Source organism: Osmia bicornis, chromosome 14, assembly GCF_907164935.1.
Source record: "Osmia bicornis bicornis chromosome 14, iOsmBic2.1, whole genome shotgun sequence".
Classification (NCBI taxonomy): domain Eukaryota; kingdom Metazoa; phylum Arthropoda; class Insecta; order Hymenoptera; family Megachilidae; genus Osmia; species Osmia bicornis.
In genome coordinates, this window is record NC_060229.1 from 6,030,981 (window position 1) to 6,043,709 (window position 12,729).

Sequence of the window (12,729 nt, forward strand, 5' to 3'; positions counted from 1 at the left end):
CGAGTAAAAACTGGGGTTCCAGTTTATCGCTTGTTGTTCTAAAGTTATTTAAGAAATATGTTTTTTTTTTAAGATATAATGAATCAAAAAGACCTTATATTTATTACCTGAAAGAGAAATTTGATTAAAATTGATTGCTTCTATGTTTTTTTTGTATTTTATTCAAGTGTCCGGGGCTACCCGCCCTTCCCCTATTTATTTCAATAATTTATTTGAAATTACAAAATATACTAGACGAACGGACACTATGATCGATGTTGTACAATATCAATCATAGTGTCCGTTCGTCTAGTGAAAAAGCACTGACTGGAGTCCAAGTTTAACCGCAGCAAATATCATAAATCTAATTATTTAATAAAAGCGTTAGAATAATTAACATAATCATCCGATAAAAGCTTTAGAATATTCAATAATTTATTTGAAATTACAAAATACACTAGACGAACGGACATTACGATTAATATTGTACCGCAAAGGAAAGCGTTGCGTGTGCACCGTAACGCATGGAGACAAAACACAATAATGGCGCCTTTGGGCACCCGATCGGTTGTCGCGCGCTGATTGGCTCCCGGCTAGGGAACCCAGGGTAGCCAACGGATAAAAAATAACAAGTTATCAAAACTCGACCAATTCGAACGGCTCGGTCGACGGAAATCCGGTACAGCGAGTATCATTATATTATCGAGTAGAATCATGTTCTTTGATACTTAACGTACTCCTTCGACTAGTTTCCCTACTGCAACATTCTCAAAGACTTTATCGAGAAAATTTCCAGTCACGACAACTTCGAATCAAAGTTTCCGCTCTGGGAACTGAAACTGAATTCATCGACCTCTGCTCTGTTCCTTTTCGTTCGGTGGGAATCAAGAGTTTCCTTGCCTTTTTCAAACACGATTAGTTAGCGCGGACTTGATAAATCTAAAAACCCGTTTGAAAGCGCTCAATTATATATACATATATCCTGATGTTTCCCAGCGTTGTTCCGCTTTTAATTAACAGATGACCTTTCCACGCGCTTCCTCGTTCACCTGGTTCCGGGAAACAAAGTTAAGAATCGCGTCGAAGGGTTTCTCGGCACAGTTGCTGTGTCGAAAGTGTACCGTAAGTCAAATAAACCGGCAGGTTTACGCGTCGTACCATCGAGTCCCTGAACGAAAACGCACGGTAAACAATGGGCGATAAGAGCTTTCGAATAACCAAATGACTCACAGAAACATCGCTACCGTGCTGTTCACTTATCGAAATCCTTCCTTCGACAAACATTTACGTCTAACCGGTATCTTACGATCGATAAAATCGTATTGTAATCTCGCGTTCCTGAACGATGCGTCACTTCGTCGATTATTCGATATAAAAAACAGTGTGTATGTACACATGACTCGAAATTAACCCGTTTCTTCCCAAAAATAAAAATTCTGAAAAAATATGGTATTTTGTCATCGATTTCACTTAAAAATAATTGAAATAATGTTATAAATATTAAATATAAATAGTATGTGTTGTCACTTGCACCATACATAATGTTGCGCTGGCGCGATATTGGGAGTTTCCTGGTAAAAAAATAAAAAAATTTTATTTTTTCGATCACAAACTTTTATTTGTAAAATGAAATTTTGAAAAACATATTTGCATATGTTTTCAGTAATTTATTTTTTTTTCCACGAAGCGTTAGACTGATTGTGAAATATAAACACATAGACGGAGAGCTTGTGAATGCCTTGATGAGTTTTGTATAATAAATTCATTTCGACTGGATTTTGTGAAATTAAACTTCGTGTTGCGTGTACGTAACACCTGGGCGAAATGAGTTAAGTAAATCTACCTGGCGATGGTAATCGTACGGAAAGGTGACGAATGCGAAGCTGCGCGGAATCCTTGAAACGATGCTCGAAATCCCGCGCTGGTAACGAGGCTCTGTTTTACAGGCATAACTCGTGGTTCTTGCGGTGTTTCGCGTTTCTTTCTTTCTCCTCGGAATCGAGTCTAGTTCCTTTCTGTCCGTCGGTTGTTCCACACGTTTCCAGCCCGAGGTTCAGCGTGGCCCGTGTCGAGAGGAAAAAGCAGTGGAAGAGAGTCTAGCCACGGTGGCGACTTCCCAGACATGCTAGTACGTACGCTCGAGAACTTGGCACAGCTTGTTCCTCGAGGACGATTTACTGGACGAGATCAACCTTTGGATATCTTATTCGAGGGAGATGCTCGAGCCTCGAGCATCGATTTCCACGCTCTTCCCTCGTTATCGCGACGAGAAACGAGAACGAAAGTTCAAAGGCTCCTGCCTTGCTGACAAATTTTCTACCCGAAAACAGAGCGAACGTTTCTTCCTCTTTCCGCGTCCCTCGTTTCTCGAGGAAACGTCGGAAACTTGGATCATTCGTAGAATCAGGATTAGCAGAGGATAACCGGGAGGATAATCCAGGGTGAAGGTTATTACACCGGGCTCCGTAATCGTAGCACGATGTGGAATCGAATTTTTTCGGCAACAACCACGGGGACAGAGGTTTATCGCGTTCTGCTTTGGTGTGCGCGGACGGGAAAACAAATAGCCTTGGCACTTTTTAATGGGTTCTTGCCAGGGGTGGTAATCTCTGCGCTGTATTCGAGCCACGAACTCGTTCACGGCTCTCCCATCGCGGTGGAACGTTAATTAACGTTAATTAATTTTACATACTTAAACGTTGCTCCGTCGTCCCGTCGGAAAGAGACATCGGGACGAAAGCCCCCTGTGTACACACGGGGAACTTTAGCGATTTTTCAATTACCTGCCCAGTCTGAACGTTAATCAGAACTTTCCAGGGCATGGTACATTTCTGTCGGACTCTCTATCATAATTAAACCCCTACTCGACGGTTCTAACCCTGTGACGAACAGTCTTAAACTTCTCGAGGGTGCAATACGTGTGCCACCGGCTGCTCTGTGTCTGTACGGTGTTAGTCGGTCAAACATGAACCAGACTCCTTTCAAATATTCCCGATATTAATTCGGTCTATCTGTTTTCTGTTTCAGGTAAGAGGCAACGATACTGCTACTCGTTTGTTCACGAATCCGTGAGTGAAGCGATTGTACAATCATCCGTTCTGTTTTGATTCGCATCGTCGAGCGTAGATAAGTCACCGTAGGCGAAGATGTAGGTCGCAAGCGAGTTTAAAGGCCAGATTTATTTTGTTTCTCATCGGTTTCTGGATGAGAAGCTTCAGCCCTTGGTTGGCTGGCACAGAAACCACGACCAGAATAAAACTAACGAGACTTGGGAGCATAGTGTCGAAGGGGGGAAACTGGGGGCGTCGTATAGTGCACACCAGACACACCCTTGATACGTATAGCACGCTCTATATATCCTCGTAACCCTTATTACACGGGGAATAATCTGATCTCTTGCTCGTAAGACCCAGAGATTCCAGTGAAATACGGTGACACAGATTTTTCCGTGGAAATCGATCGAATTCCCGGTTTATTTTATTTTTTTTCTTTCCTCCGACGAAGCATCTCGCTCCAGTTCACTCTTCGACGAACCCTTTCAGCCACCCTGGACGCGCTTTTCAATGAGAATTCAGCCGCAACGCGTCCGACCGGACGCGAAACAATAACCCTCTTTTAATCAAAGAAATCTGGCCGACTTCCAAAAAGATTTCGTCGCAGTCGCGGCACGTTTTCCTCGTAACTAGCGGCCACCGACTGCCGAGAAGGGTACAGGCAATAAAGGGTGTCGTATTTATACGAACGAGATTAATGATCGTCGTACGAGGAACGTCTTTTCCTACTAGACCAGTCACCTTATCGTGGAACCACGTTTTCGCGAGGTTCAGTAGCTGGATTTGTTAAGGGGTTACGCCTTAGGATTGGGTAATTTTCAAGATTTTTTTTTGCCGTCCTAATAAATATTTACATGTTTTAAAGTAGTCTTAAGATCTTTTTAAAAGTAAAATGTTAAATAATGAGCGAACTTTTCTCGAGATCATTTGCGGTGGCCACATCTTCCAAACCGCTTATTTGAAATCAAAATCAAAGATTTTTTTTTTATATTAAGCTTTAAAATCATAATACAGATTTATTCGCTTTTCGGAGTGGAAAAAAAGGAATTATACAAACAATTCATACTTTGAGATTACAGCTTTTAAGAAAAGAAACGATGCTCAGGTTCCCTGAGTAACAAAGTCATTTTTAGAGGCAACTGAAGCTTAAGATCTAAAAGTTCCTTAATTAATTTGATCCTTTGAGAGTCGTATAAAGGACATTGCTAAACGATATAATCAATGTCTTGAAGACTATTTGAACATGTACATTTTGGGTCAGATACTATGGAAACTCGAGCGAGAGACGCAGCCAGGTAATAATGATCAGCTCTGCAGCGATTGATTGTAACAATCAATTCTTCTCTATTGTAAAACCAGAAACCAAAGAAGATTGAGTTAGTATATTGTATTGTTAAGGGCCTGAATAAAGGGTTTTGCGAAATTTTGATTTTACTGAAAAATTCAGTTTTCGAAGCGGTCAAATTTTGTTTTCTCTGCGATAAAAGAAAAATTTTTCAACGGAATTAAAAATCCTTCGTTCAGGCCCTTAACAATACAATATAACTCAATCTTCTTTGGTTTTGATTTCAAATAAGCGGTTTGGAAGATATCGTGGCCACCGCATGTGATCTCGAGAAAAGTTCTCTCATTATTTAACATTTTAATTAAAAAAAATTTTTTAAACTACTTTGAAACACGTATTTTTCGATAGTATCTTGAAAAAATCTTGAAAATTACCCGATCCCAACTAGGCGTAACCCCTTAAGTTCGTCGTCGTCGAAGGGTTGAAGACGCATTTAAGCGGGCAAAATTACACGATACGCCGGATTCGTGGACGCGATCGATCTTCCGCTCGTTCCGTTTTGCTCCCGTCGAAGTTCCTTGCCTCCTTCGGGCACCGCAACACATCCTTCAGACCGTTCGAGAACCGGTTTCTCCCTTGGGTTCCTGCACCAATCTCCTCTCGATCGGAGCGCGTCTGAATGTTCGGCATCCTCCCCTGGAAATCCTTCTGGCAGAAACTTATTTTTCACTCGCGTTCGCGAACTCGTCCGTCGGATCAGAAATTCCTATTCTCCTGATCGAAGATGCATCGTTTGGCTTCGAGCTTCAAGCACAGATGAATATTCATGTTCTCGAAATGCACTTTCGCATCGTGCCACGAGGTTTTTGTGAAAACCACGATCGGGTCGTTAATCCTGGAGCTTTGCAGGTAAGTCGAGAAATATTTTTTTCAATCGCTATACGATCCGTTGATTTATAGCTTCGATTCGGATGATTTATTTTTCCTTGTAATTCGTTCGGACTATGATAATATCGATTAACTTTCCACGGCGCAACCCGAAATGTTCGCGTTCTCGCAAAGAAACACAGCAGCGGTAACCAAATTATTTTCCTCCCCTCTGACAGATTCTAATTTATCTTCCTCCACGCAATGAGAGAGAAAAAAGTTCACTTAAAACGCGAAAGGTTGCTTTTACTTTACCTACGAAATTGTCGTCCACCATTTTCAAGCTGTCAACGAAACTCAGGGGAAAGTTTCGATTGCGGAAGTTAACGTTTCATGATTTTCTGCCTCCGCGAGCGTCCAACGTCTTCCGTGATCTGTGGAAAAAGCTTGAGAAGCGAGGGGCAGCTTTTAATTTCACTTTGGTAAGCGGTCTTGCCGACCGGTAAATCGTCAAATATTGCCGGGCATTCATAAAGATTTGGAAACGATAAATTCAACGCTAACGGCGCTGCGAAACTCATTCTCGAGTCTTTCATATTTAAAATTTAAATTCTTCTTGGAAGTTGAATATTTCTGTGCGCACGTATTTAGACTCGTCCCTTTTTCTTTCCGCTCGATAAGGCAGAAACAGTGAAGTATCGGCGTTCATATACATCCTTCGAATCGACGATTAATTATGGAAGATTAGCAAAAATTGGAATAATCGTGTCTTTTAAGAGATCTATAAAAGTGATCGCCATTCGTGTGTAAATGAAGATAAAATTGAAGCTTTCCGCTTGGCTTCGCGTCTTATCAGTCATTGAACGAACGGATGGATTTCTAATATCTACAACCCCGCCACCCTCTGTTCGATTCATCCGGCCAGGAATCCGAAAGATTTCGTGGCCGATGAATCTTAATTTATTTTTTTCGCGTCGGCGCCACGACCTTCGCGCCACGGTACATTGACCTGCTCTTCCAGTTCTTTCGCGTCTCATCTTATTTTCGAAGTTTCTTCCCCTGTTGGAAAAGAAGACGAAAACTTCCAACTTTCCTTCGGTTTATTTATATTCGTGATTGTAGGAGGTTGAAGTTCGCAGTTAGCAAAGGATTAACATTTCATCCGAAATCGTGTATTCGTTTTGAGGCACAAAGACGGATCGAATCCTTTTTATTCCAGTCACTGGTAACACTTGGTCGAACGGCAGGGGCTCGAAGATTAAATATTAATCCATCCGCCAACAATTCCCAAGTTTCCAATTATAGTTCGAAAGAGAAACGAGCCTAAACACTGGAAACAATCCTCCGGTCGGATAGGATCGGTAACAATTCCGAAATCCCGATTTATCTCTGTCCCGTTCGTTGGCGAGCGCTCGTAAATGGAGTGCATTGGCCTTCCTTGCTTCTTAAACCCCTCTCCATCGAAAACTCGTCGGTCTCCTGATAATAACAGTATCACGGATCCCCCTTATCAATCTCTATTCTCCTTCGAAAAGAAACGAAACGGAGACAAGGTTCTTTCCGCTTCCACCGTTTTAATTGGTATTAAGTTCCTTAACATTCGCCGTCCGTTCTATCCAGACGCGGCAATAAAAGAAAATCACTCGCTTCGAAGCCAGGAACAACCCCCGAAATTCCAATTTATCCGCTTTGTGCCTCGCGACCTTCAGATCGGGGTACATCGGCCTCTGACACCCCCGACTCCTCCTCTCCTGTTCGCTCTTCGTCCTCGTCATATTCCTCCTAAACTCTTGCCACCCTCCCTTCTACCGTCGGAGGGAAAGGGAACATCAGGCGCGCGGGGGACAGAGACCGAGAGAGGGTGAGTTTTTGCCAGGCGAAGTAATTCCACGAGCAGACACCCCCTCCAGTTTGTCGGGCGCGTGGCGATACACGCAACCCCTCTCCGCGTGGTTTTCAATCCTTCCGTTGGTGGGGGTCGTTCAGCCTGTACGGAGGGGTTGCGACGACACTGCGGGGAGGAAGGGAGAACCACTGGCTGGCTGGCTAGCTGGATGGTTCGTCGGCTGGTTGGTTGGCTGGTCGGTTGGTAAGGGGTTGCGTCGTGGCGCCGCCGTTGTCGTTCCTACGCGAATTCGTAAGGGAGCTTTCAGTCGACGCGCGACTGTCACCGATAACACGTATACGTGAACAACCCCCGTCGTAGAACACTACCCCCGTGGTTGTGAAGTGCGACTGATCGGTCGTGAGGGGGTTGCCACCGGTGAGTGGGCAGCGATTGGATTCCCGCTGACAGGTAAACGCGATTCTCGGGAAGGTTTCCGAATTTGGGCCGTAATGAAATATCTGACGAGTGTTGGAAGTAGAGGAGAAACTGGTCCAATTAAGGCAACCCTCCCTTTACGTTTCTCTCCTTGTTTTCTTAAATGGAAAACCACTGACATCGCGTTGGGAATAAGTGGATGGATAAGAAAGAAAGATCGAAAGAAAATAAACATTTATATTATTCGATAGTATAAAACATTTGCGTCAGAACGAAGCAAATTTCTACTCGTTTTATTACACCAGATTCACCCTCGCCCTATCATGCGACGATACTCGCTGGCTCGCTAGCCAAATCTGGAAACAGCATAAAGATAGTAGTAACGTTACGGTTATATCGTTGAGTCAGCGATGCGGACACCCTGGTACAACTAGAAATTCGAGTATAACACGAGTTTTCTCGAAACTTTTCAATCTAAATCGATCCTACATCGCTATTACAAATGTTTCCCCATCGTTCGTATATCACTTACCTTAATTACGATCGATCATTCAACGAAGTTTCTGAAAGCCGGTGGAAAATCGGCTTCCAGGAAGCTTAATTTCGTGTTCCGTTCACTGACGGTGGCTTTTGATGAAAATGAGACACAATGTTCCGCGTACTCGTGCTAACGCAAATACAGAGGCAACACGCGACGCCCTCGAATAAAAATTCACCCCGTCGAGGTGTGATCGTTAAGGAACGGGGATATCGAGTTTATTTATAGATTCCTGTCGCGAGAAAAGTGCTGTTTCTCCGGGTACCGATCAACGGGCCCGACACGAAACACCGGTGAACACCGTTCCGTGTCCCGTAACAGACCTCCCTGCCTGCTACCTAACGATACCAATTTCCAACTTGTTGACGAGCATCGGTTTCCCTCTTGCCCGCGGTGATATTTAGCCGATACGCGAGCCAGACGGGGCTCTCACGGACGAGTTTCCAATGGTGTCGCGTCGGAGGCGCCATTGTGGAAAACGAGAACCGGATCGTCAGACGCATTCTCGATACCGAGAAAAGTCAGGATCCGCGATGACGCTCTGTTTCTTTCTTGCTTTCCCTTTTTCGAGCTCTACGATTCTCGTTACTTGCATCACCCGTTAGCCGTGAATCAGTTTTCCACGAATCGCGCTCGACAGTTTCGAGAATTTCACGAGCGTGGAACAGAGACGTTTAACGTTTTGTTTGTGTAACATTCAATGAAATGTAAGAATTTGTAACGTGACGTTATAGCAGGCTTAGATAGTACCGATAAAGTGGCTTACTAGGATCCGTTCTTTGTCTTGTCGCCTCCTATGGGGGTGTCTCCTACCCGGCAAGATTTACGGTGTCTATGGGGAGGAACTTTGGATGATGCGAAACGCCTAGCCCAGCGTTTCCCAACCTTTTTTGAGCCATGCCCCACTTAAGCCTTTCGAAAATTCTTATATCCTCTATGTAACGTAAACATAATTTTTAATATTCAAAAATTGAATTGTTCACTGAAGAAACTTAAGGGGCTATGCCAGTGTGATCGCTCTAAAATTTGGTGATTTTCGGGAATTTTTTTTTAAAAGAAATATTACATCCAATGTTTTACAAATCATATATCTATAATAATTTTTTGGTACAAAAATAATAAAAAACAAACGACTTACGTGCTATCTCCCAGGGCTCCAAAAAAAAGTTGCTCTGCTGCTGCAGTGATTGCAGCCGCCTGAGTGCTTACAATGAAAAGTAACAAAAACGCTGTTAAACTAGAAGGTATTCTCCGTACCATGAACTAGGATTTTTAAAAAATATCAAAATTTGACAAAATGGCGAAGTTTTGAAGAAAAGTTTGGAATTTATCCTAAAAAAATAGTAGTTTTTTTTAATGCCAAATTGATATTTTTCATCCAATCAAAAAAATCCTAGTTCGTGGTATGATAAAACATGTACTGAACACGCTGAAAAAGTTTCGAGTCGATGCAATAATTTGTGTTATTTTGAGAAAAACGCGACCCATCAGCGGTAAACGCGTTTCTGAGATGATAGCAGTTACTCTTTAGAACGCTGCCATTCCTAAACTATTTGAGATTCGATCTTAAAATTTTAATATGATATTCTAGAGTATAGACTTTCAAAAAATGCAAAAAAATCGATTTTTCAAAAGTGTTACACTGGTATAGCCTCTAAAATTCTTATATCCCCTATGTAACGTAAACATAATTTTTAATATTCAAAACTTGAATTGTTCACTGAAGAAACTTAAATGATAGGTTTTTCAGAGAAATCACTAGGAAATAGTTGGGGAAACAGTAAGTAAATTTTCAAACCATATAATTGAGAACCGAAATTCAAGTACGAAATAATTTTAATGAAAGATTTTTCTATATTATTTTAATTATTAGTAATTATGCACGTTTACCCAGCTCGGTTAACTTAAACTCTGTACGAGGCGATCTTCGAATTGCCCCCCTTACAATCAAATTGCCCCCCTATGGGGCGTCCCACGTTGGGAAACACTGGCCTAGCCCGTTCTTTTTCTTGGGGTTAGGAGGAACGTGTAGCGGAAACAAAAGAAATATCCTCGAAATAGAGCGTTGTTTGCCTCTCGAGGAACCTTTCAACGTAATTCTTTAGGGAATTCCACGTTTACAAGAGCATGAAAAGCCTCGGTTACGTTGGTAGAGGGAAATAAGTTTCGCTCTTCCTTGGAAATTCGTGTTTAACAGAGCGCACGGATGCGCGACAGAATTCTGGATTTATCCTTCGAATTTGGTAGTGAGCCGACTAACGAAAGGAACACAATGCTGTTCGCGAGTCTGCCGGTGCCACCTTCAGAATATTTACACGGGTTTAATACGCTATGAGTTATTTTACGAGATCGTAAAGCGCGCTGCAGTAAAACCGTCGCTCGAACGATATATCACGGCCAACTATAATTCACCCAGGGGCCAACTAATGTTAATAACTAGAGAATGTTACCGTTCCGATCCTTTATAAAACATTTTAACCATGGTCCACGTCGACGAGTTTTTAAGGGTTGCAAGTACGTACGTTCGTTTTTATTAGTTCAGTCTCGGGGTAGCGTTGCGTGGAAACTGATACTCGATCAGGATCGTTGATTATCATCGGGGGAAAATTGATCGAAACGGCATTAAATTATCCAAGGGACGCTTTAACGGCACGCGTGTGCGAGGCAATTTTCTCGTGTGATTCATAATGTCGTCGGTATCGAGTAATTCATGCAGGACGCGTGGGTGTTATCTGATTTTTCTGTAAGACGCGTGCGTGCCCGTCCACCGTGGCACGGTATTTTTCGTGCGTGGAACTTTCTTGACCATTAGAAGCACGCGATCCATTAACTCTTCTCGTGTATGGCAATCGAGCCGCAATTGCCTGGAAATCAACTTGTACCGGTTGTTCTTGAAAATTTCTCCTCTCCTCGTTGCATATTCTTCTGCATCGTTGCAAATGCAACCGGTTGCGAATTTCATTTACCGGAATACTTCCTGCGAAGTTTATCTTTAGGAATTTTCTATTCTCGGTTCGTAAAAAAAAACGTTTGTAACCCAGCTCGTTTCGTTCATAAAGGGTTGCCTGTACGAACGTCCGAGGCGATGCCGGGTATGATCGATCGTCGACGGCTACGTGCTCCCGTATTTTTAGATGCCGGATTGGCAGGTGAGAGATGCCAGAGACCGAGTCTCTTTCTCCAATATTCCGAATTTCGCGAATACCTCGGATTACCTGACAACTGCGCGACTATCGAAACACGTCCTATCCCGATACGCTAGTTATTTCCGGCTTCCCATCAGCGCACGTCGAATTATCGAAAACATAGTTAGAGCGAAAACATCGCAACTACTTCTCAATTATTACAACCAGATTAAACTACCTACACTGGCGGAATTAATTCTGGAGACTTTTAAATTTTTACTAAATTTCACATTTATTCAAATTATTTACATTTTATATTCTAATCATTGTTTTCTAATTTTAGGGCTCATATAAAAGAATCAGAAAAAAGACCATTTACAGTTATATTTTTAATATACAATAAAAATTACAAGTTATGTGTGAGATCGGTCAATGCACTTAGAAGTTACGAGTAATTAAAATTTCCGAAAATCGCGACCTTTCATCTAAGAAAATAATTAGTCACGTTCTTAGATGAAAGGTCGCGATTTTAATTTTAATTGTAACTTCTAAGTTACATAACACACCTAAATTAACAAATGTCATATTTAAAATTTTCATTCCAGGCAAAAAATTGCCTTTTACTATTTTTTTCGCGATTTCGACAAAGTGCAATGTTTCAAAACAACAGAAGCACATATCTCAGTAAATTAATTTGTATAACTTTTCAAAAAACCTCAAGTCATTTGATGAAATTGTAAATGAGGTATTCTGAATACTTTTGCTACCCACTGTACACTAGTGCCTCCATAGTAATCCTCGATATCAGTAATAGTATTTATTTTCGATTTGCTCCGGCCTTTGCATCGATGCTCCTGAAAAATTAGCCACAGTCTGATGAGGTAAGCTACATATTTATAGTTCCGGTTTGTAAACTCCTTCCCAGACGGAAACGACGATGCAGTCACTGTTTGCACGCGTAAGATCAAAGGCTTCTTAAAAATATTGCTTTGCTATCCAAACACGTAGCTCGTACGCCTCGTTTTAAAAATAACCTAGGAATCTGCATTTTTCTCCTATGAATACTATTTTTTTTCCGAAATAACAGAAACTGAAACGCAGTGGGGCTCGTCTCCTTTTAAAGGCAAATGATTGAACATGTCAGCTCGGAATGGACGTTCGTTGAAGCAGAATTTAAACGTCGCTCAGAGAAAAACAGTGATTCGAGGACGGAAACGGAGGAAAGGTTTTCGAGGGAACTGCAGATGCAAGTGCATTGTGTGAAACGTGTCCGGCTGGTCGGCGCGCCGATAGGATTCATGAAAACTGCTCTGCATAGAAATCGTTCGCGGACACTTGGCTGTTCGCGCGGATACGAGGCTCAACGGGAGGAAGCGTATTGTTTGCCGGGGACAGATTCATTTAAAGTTGTCGCTCGACTCGAAAGCGGCATCGATTAAGGGTTCGTCCAGAGACACGACGGGATGATCCTTGCACTTCTCGTCGATCCGCTCCCGCGTTTCCCGCGATTATTCGAACCGTGTCGTTTCCCAGCGTTGTTCGGCCTCGCTCCGTAAACAGCTCGCGATCGTGGCGTCGATCGTTCCGTTCTTCTTCTATGGCGAATCAATTCGTCTGGC

General features: G+C 42.4%; 1 protein-coding gene across 3 annotated transcripts in view; it reads left to right on the forward strand.

The window, feature by feature from the left end:
• Positions 1-12,729, forward strand: part of LOC114876825 (serine/threonine-protein kinase 26) — a 100,796-nt gene that overhangs the window by 20,223 nt on the left and 67,844 nt on the right. Inside the window, exon 1 of one of the 3 annotated variants that reach the window (XM_029188670.2) lies at positions 7,376-7,480. The exons of the other annotated variants lie outside the window; for them this stretch is intronic. The gene's annotated coding sequence lies outside the window, so the exon portion shown is untranslated. Of the gene's footprint in view, positions 1-7,375; positions 7,481-12,729 lie in introns of those variants that run through there. 3 annotated transcript variants of the gene reach the window in all.